We start from the raw sequence: 7,533 nt of genomic DNA on the forward strand, positions 1-7,533 counted from the left end.
AAGCAGAAGGGAAACGAAGGGACAGTGGTCTGAGCCCTTGACTTATTTGAACGTTAGCTTGGGGATAAATATCATTGCGTTTTTATTGCAATTGTCCCCTCAAATTGTTTAATTTTAGCTATTACCTCCCCGAACTTGTTAAACTATTGCAATCCAACACGTTTAGCAAACGGGTGTTAAAATTGGATTTTCCCTTACTGGATTTTTATTTTTTATTTTTAATTAATATTTTTTAGTCACATAATTATATTAATTAAAAAGATATTTATTAAAAATAAATGATAAAAATTTAAATTCATGTACTTTAATAATAAGTTCAGTAATTTCCTCTAAAAATGGGAAAAATATGCTCAAAACTAATATTATTTCATATCTAGCTTACCATAAAACTGAAATACTGAATTTTCTTCGATATTGTGTATTGTTTTTACACGGCTTTCATTTGTTGTTTTGAGGTTTTTTATTTTTTATTTTTTATTTTTATTTTTTTTTTAAGAATTTACTTGTCCTCCTGCTTTTATTTTGTTTTTTATTTAATTTGTTCCCTTTGGATGCTTCTTTGGTCGGGGTACTACTGCTAGTTGATGTTTTTGATAAACATAGTTAAAATCACGTGAAATGAAAAAAATATACATAATGATTTTTTTTTTTTCAAAACCTACCATAAAAATATCTTTTTTTGTTCATATTAATAAAAAGTTTTTCTTATCCAAAAAGAAGAAGAAAAAACCGCATCATTGTTGACTGTATTAATTTACTTTTCACAAAATCTTGAGCATACCCTCACACTGGTGAACGCATTTCCATAAATTTTGTCTTATAGGCTCATGATTGAGTTTCATTTTAAATATGCTCTTCAAATGCCCTTGAATGAAAATTTCAGGCCTTCAAAAGATTTTCGAGATTCGCACAGTCTGATCATGCACAGTTACAACTTCAATAATGCTGACTTGCATGTTATGATCAAAGTAAACTTGTATATAAAAAAACAAAATAGAGTTGCAAATTTAATTAGTCGCTTTCATCCTTAAATGTTCACCTCTAACCTATAATAATTTATGCAAAAAATATTAGTTGCAAACTTTATTTCGTGTTATAATCCTAAATCCGCCTCTAATTTAGAGGTTAATTTTGTGTTATAATCCTAAATCCGCCTCTAATTTAGAGGTTAATTTTGTGTTATAATCCTAAATCCGCCTCTAATTTAGAGGTTAATTTTGTGTTATAATCCAAAATCCACCTCTAATGTTATAATCATTAAATGGCCTTAAGCGCTAAGATACAACATTATCTTTGTGATAATCCACCAATATCACATGTCTTTCAGTCTTTGTGATTTTCATCGACCAAAAAAGAAAAATTACAAGAACCAAATTATAGAAATCACACAGGTATGAATAATCCTTTGTCCCCAATATTTCTATACACGACAGTCTTATTGCCTCAAACATACAACTACACTTCTCCTCTCTTTAAGCGAAACCTCAGTACTCGTTTTATGTTCAGCAGATAAAGAATGCCCAATGCACCCACTTTTAGGATCATCAAATTATAACTGCCCATCTTAGTGAGCTCATCTGAAGAGTAAAAAAAAGTAGAGATTGGCACTCCAGATCCGTCCTGCCGAAAAAAAACCCGTAATAGCAGCAGCATTATACCCCAAACTATGAATTTCAATAAGAACAAGAAGACTAGCTTAAGCTTGAGCATTTAGAGATGACCTGAATTGAGTATGTTTATGCTTTTCGCTCTACTTTTCTGACTTTGCAGTGTCATTCATTTACATGTGCCTTTTCTTCTTTTCCGGCTGAACGATATAGTTCTCGAGAATTTGAGGTCGGTATTCTGATTCAAGCTTGAGTTTAGCGATATATCTGATTACGGTCCTCACAGCATCTATTTCTTTGTCTATGGCCTGAAACCATGAGCAAAGTTCAGTCAACAAATGGACTCAGAGCTGTGGAAAATCCCGAAGTGTAACTTGAAGAAAAAAATGATACCTGTCTCGAAACCGATTTGGTTCCTTTCTTGTATATTTGTTTCGTCGATTGCTTCAGATAATCCTTCAGGAGATGTACAGGTTGGAACATATCCTTCACTTCAAATGCATATATGTGTTCAATGGCCTCAAGTAGCAGAGTCTTTTGTATGAGATTTTTGATAAGAACTGTCAGACAATAATCAAGAACCGCAGATTACATCAAACTATATCACCTAAGCCGAATTCCAGGTATCCTAATTCAGTAATAAATCTAAAACAGACGACAGATTGCATGGAAAGATGAAACTGAAGTTTGAGATGGACAACATAAGAAGTTCGAACAGATTAGAATTTCAGTAAAGAAAGATGTTCATTCTCATTATGAAAGGGTTACATTATTAGAAACAATTTTCAGGATCTGCTCACCTTCGACTTTATCTGCCAAACCAAGGATCTGACATAAACCAGGAGACGCTTTGTGCTGATTCGCGGTTACCAAAAGACCGAGAAGCTCATCTGCCTCATAGTTAGACGTGAATCCATAAGCTACTATAAAATGCAGAAATCCATACACATTCAAACCAGCCTGATATTGCGGTCCCAAATTAGCTCTCCACTCATTTGCCATCATCAGAGCTTCCTCTTTAACTTGAGGATTGATCTCGGGTGATATATTTATTAATTGCTCTAGCAAGAGAACGCAGCTCTTTCTGACTTTATTCAATGATAAACTCTTGTCAAAGTCGGGCTGCGAACTGAGAATTCCCGGTATTGCATCCAAAACAAGCTTTGCTGGGTCGGACGCGTACTGTAAAGCGTCACAAACCTCACTGCATATGAAATCATGCTCCGCCGCATGGTTATAGAGAAACAATCTCAAACTCTTTCCGTCCATATTGATGCATAAGGATTTCAGTTCAGGCCAAGGGCTAGTGGATGAAGAAGCCACTGAATCATGCTCCTTCACTTTCTCATGGGATAGAAAATTTGAACCTCTTCCATCCATACTGATACAGAAAGACTCTAGTTGAGGCCACGGATCAGTGGGAAAAGAAATTGCTTGGTTATCCAACTTTGAATACCCACTTTGACTCTGAGATGGTTCAACTTTTGGTCGGGAATGAAGGATAGCTCTCGCTAAGCAGTCATAACATCAAGCATTACATGGAGATACCATCAGCAAGTGAACTATAAATTTAAACCAAACTCGTACAAACTACAATAATTTTTGAAAAGTAGCAACCATAATTACAAAAATCAATAAAGGAAATTCTCTCCAACAGAGAAGTTGAACCGACAGCATTACAGGAATTCTCCAGAGAATTTAAATATAAAATAACTAGGAAATACTATATAAGACGTCAGTGTAAAAATTACAACAAAGCGCAAAGTAACCCAAATGTTAAGTTGAAATCTTATACGATATATTGAAAAGAGTTTCTGACCCAAATCTTAATCAGCTGAAAGCGTATACGATAATTTAAAAACCTAAATGATGTATATTATAAAAAAAAAAAAAATCCTAAATGATTATTGAAAGTGCTGCTACTTAAAAGCTGTATTGAATATTAACCAAGTCTGTGATCAGCTTACCATCTACTTTATCTGACAACGCAAAAACTTGACATAAAGTGGGAGAGGCTTTATAACGACTAGCGATTACGAAAAGGCGAAGAAGCTCATCCGCATCATAATAAGATTTTAATCCATATGCTGCTAGAAAAAGCAGAAATCCATATACGGTCACTGGGTGTTCAGTAATCTGTCCCAAGTTAGCTCCCCACTCACCTGCCATCTTTAAAGCTTCCTCTCTCACTTGAGGGCTGAGCTGGGGGTATATTGTCATCAATTGCTCTAACAAAAGAATGCAACTCTTTCTGACTTTATTGATTGATAGACTCTTATCAAACTTGGGTAGTGAATATAAAAAACCTGGTATTGCATCCAAGACAAGCTTTGCCGGATCCGGAGCATAACTTAGAGCATCACAAACCTCATTGCAGAATGAATCATGCTCCTCCACATGCTGACAGAGAAACAATTTCAAACTCCTTCCATCCATACCAACACAAAAATACTCGAGAGCTTCCAAGCGGCTTGCAAATGAAGATGCTATTTGATCGACCACCTGTAACTGTTCCTTCGTTGACCGGTCAGTCTTTTCTTGAGAATCAAGGGTAGTGTTTCCTAAGCAGGTGCATCATCAAACAATTCACAACATGAGGAGACCATCAGCAAGTAAGCAAACAAAGTTCCATATACCTAAATTTATTTCAAACTAGTAGCAATCCCAATGCACATAATACCAGACTATTGCACTTGCGACGGCATAGGTCTAGCACACAAATAAGACAATCTTTTTCAGGACAAAGATATTAATGGACCACCTCATCAAGATGCAATATTAGTATTGATGCGGTAACTCTTTTAGACACTTATTTTTATGACAATGCACTTAATGCGTCAGTTGGTATCAAAAAGTTATAATTCCTGGCATTATTCTAGGAGGAATATACAACCATATTGCTAATGCATATACACCATAGCACAAAAGACAAACAAATACACAAAGACATAAAGAACATACTTGGATCCGTGTCATCTGGACCAATCTCGATTCCCAACTCACTAGCTTCAGCTTGTTCACTCTGCTGCCCAATACTCTCAAAAACACTCAGCATTTCACCAATATCAAACTCATCAACCAATCCATACGCACACAAAAGCAGCAAAAACCCCAAGACCTCTGTTGCAAATAATTTGACTATGCTTGCAAGTGCACAAGTCGTACAAGTAATAAAGTGGTCTGAAGACCGATATCGTCCCACGAGGATTGACGTTAAAAATATAAACTAACTATTGTGAATATCATATCTTAACTTTATCTAAGCGATTAAATTTGGATGTGATAAACTCAAAGAAAAACTAAAATAAAGGAAAACTAAATCAAAAGGAAAGATGACAGTAATTAATAATACGTGTTGAAATTAGAACGGAAAATCAATATGATAAAAAATGTTAGGGTCTTGACTTCACTCTATTGCGATTATGTTTCTCCGTAGTAATGTGCCTAACCTAACTCAACGTTCTCAAGAACCTAGAGTGATGTATATCCTTATACCCTCTCTCGAGTGCCACATAAAGAATGTGTAGGTGATATCAAGCCTATATCTCTATACAACTATTCATCCCTACCTTCATTAAGTTCCACTCTAGAAACAATTCCTGGAATTTCACTTCTCAATTTCACAACCTAAAATTGTTTCGGTTACCTAGGTAATGTTTATCTCTCGATCTCACACCAACGTAAGTTGTTCTATACGTTTCTTGATTGCTTGAATGTTCCCTTCTCGAGTATTAATCCTCACAATAAAAATCTGCCCAATTCAAAATCTCATAAAGCATAGCAATATGTAAATCATAGATTTAGCAGCAATAATTCAAAATAGAACACGAAAGAAACGAAGAGCTTAATTAAATGCACATTAAAACGTCGAAACAATAATCACAAATAGAGATTCATCTAAACCCTAACAAATAAGAAAATTAGCCACACATCATGTGGCTCTCAGTCTCAAAATAATATTCAAAATCTAGAGAAATACAAGAAGAAAGAGAAGAAAGAACGCTTGGAAATCTTGAAGAACTGCTCCAATCTCAAATCCTCTCCGATTCAGTTTTTCTCCTTTTGTAAACCCTTTTTCTCCTCCTTTTTGCAGTTTTTAGTCTCCCCTTTTATATCCCACATTCTGCTCGCCTTCCCAGAAACCAATCACTTTCCATAAAAATCTCTTTTTTTAACCTAGGGTAAAAACGCGTGTTTTTAATGAAATCGGGAGGTGACATATCGCCTAGAAATAGGCGATGTATCGCAGCTCTCTTTGTTTTCTGTGCACCAGACAAGGGCAGTCGGCAAATCAGGCGACATATTGCCTGTAGGTGGCGACATATCACCTAGAGTCGGCGATATATCGCCTGGAAGGAAGCGACATGTCGCAGCTCTCGCTGTCTCTTCGTCGATTTTTGCTCCTTTTCAAGCCGCATCGCCATTTGAAGGTGACGTATCGCCTCATTCTCTGTCTTTTTGATCCAAAATGCCTCAAAACTCTGCGATTTCATCCATTACTGCACACTTAAGGGAAAATCATCAAATCCACATAAAACCTTGAGGAAAAACATGCCGAAACTAGCTAAAGGAGTAACGAATGAGTGCATAAATTACGCACTCATCATACCCCCAAACTTGAATGGCTGTTTGTCCTTAAGCAGAGAAACTTAAAACACAACACAAAATGGGAAAAGGAAAAAAAATGAACACAAAATGACACAACCTAAAATGACAAACTAAAAACAAAACAAAAGAAATAGAAATGAACCGACTGAGAGTGTAAACATAGAGCTCATGCATATAATCTCAAGTTTCCAAACACCTCTACACCCACTCAACATGTGAATCTGGAAAATGACTAGAATTTCAACCCACAAATACTCAACTTCTGACACTGTTATCTCTGTGTAAGTGTGTGCAAATCATCTCTACAAAACCTAAACACAAATGTAACTTATGTGTATCAAGAGAAATCGCAGGATAAACATGAAAAATAGAATGACCATAGGCTTACCCGTCTGACTCATCTCCACTAATGTAGGTCAAATGTCATGAAGATCAAGAGGACTTTCTCGGCTTGTAACGTTAGGCTAGGGTTAAGGATAGATGAGAATCGGAAAAAAGAAAAGCAAACTCACCCTGGACAAGCACGGTGGCGATAATAGACTCATCCGTTCACCGAACAAAAACCAATGCCTTTTTTTTTTACTTCTAGATTCGCCTCTTCTCCCACGAAAGTCACGTCCACAAACACCATTCCCAACTAAGAAATTTTTTTTCTTTATTTTTTTCATTTTTCATTTATTTATTTTTTTGAGCTTTTGAAACGAAGACAAATTGACATTTAGATAGGCGAGGGATGAATGTAAAGGCTCAGGGACGGTATCAGAAAACTCCTCACTTAACGACTCTCGCTGGCCAGGCGTTCGACGCTCGGTGAAAGGATCACGTGCGATGCCAAGGTGAGTGGGTGAAGGTAAGGCATGATATATTGTAAGGCTCAGGTTCTCAGGCGGTAAAACAAATGAATCCAGTTTTTTTTTTTCCGGCTCAAAGAGGGACTCTATGGATAACATGTTGCTAGGGTTAGCTTTTTGGCTCAAACGGTCCAAAGAGGGCCTCTATCCTATCAACACAACAAAGACCTAGGATTTTGCCTCGACAAGTCCTTCGGGTAAGTTCTAGCGTTCTCATTGCGATAAAAAGTCTCAAAATTGCACACAAAGCCACACAACGTATAAGGAAAAAACAGATAGACATGTGCTCAGAAATAGAGATAGCAACATCAAAAGCAAGCATGATAGATCAAGCACACAGTCAAAGATATAGAGCCACATACCGAATGGAAGAAGATGGCTTAACATGAAGTCATCATTGAAGCCCAAAGTCATATGTAATACAACACTCAGTTCGGTACAAATATCAAAATAAATTGAAACCTACC

This window comes from Morus notabilis, unplaced genomic scaffold, assembly GCF_000414095.1.
Source record: "Morus notabilis unplaced genomic scaffold, ASM41409v2 Scaffold724, whole genome shotgun sequence".
Taxonomy (NCBI): Eukaryota; Viridiplantae; Streptophyta; class Magnoliopsida; order Rosales; family Moraceae; genus Morus; species Morus notabilis.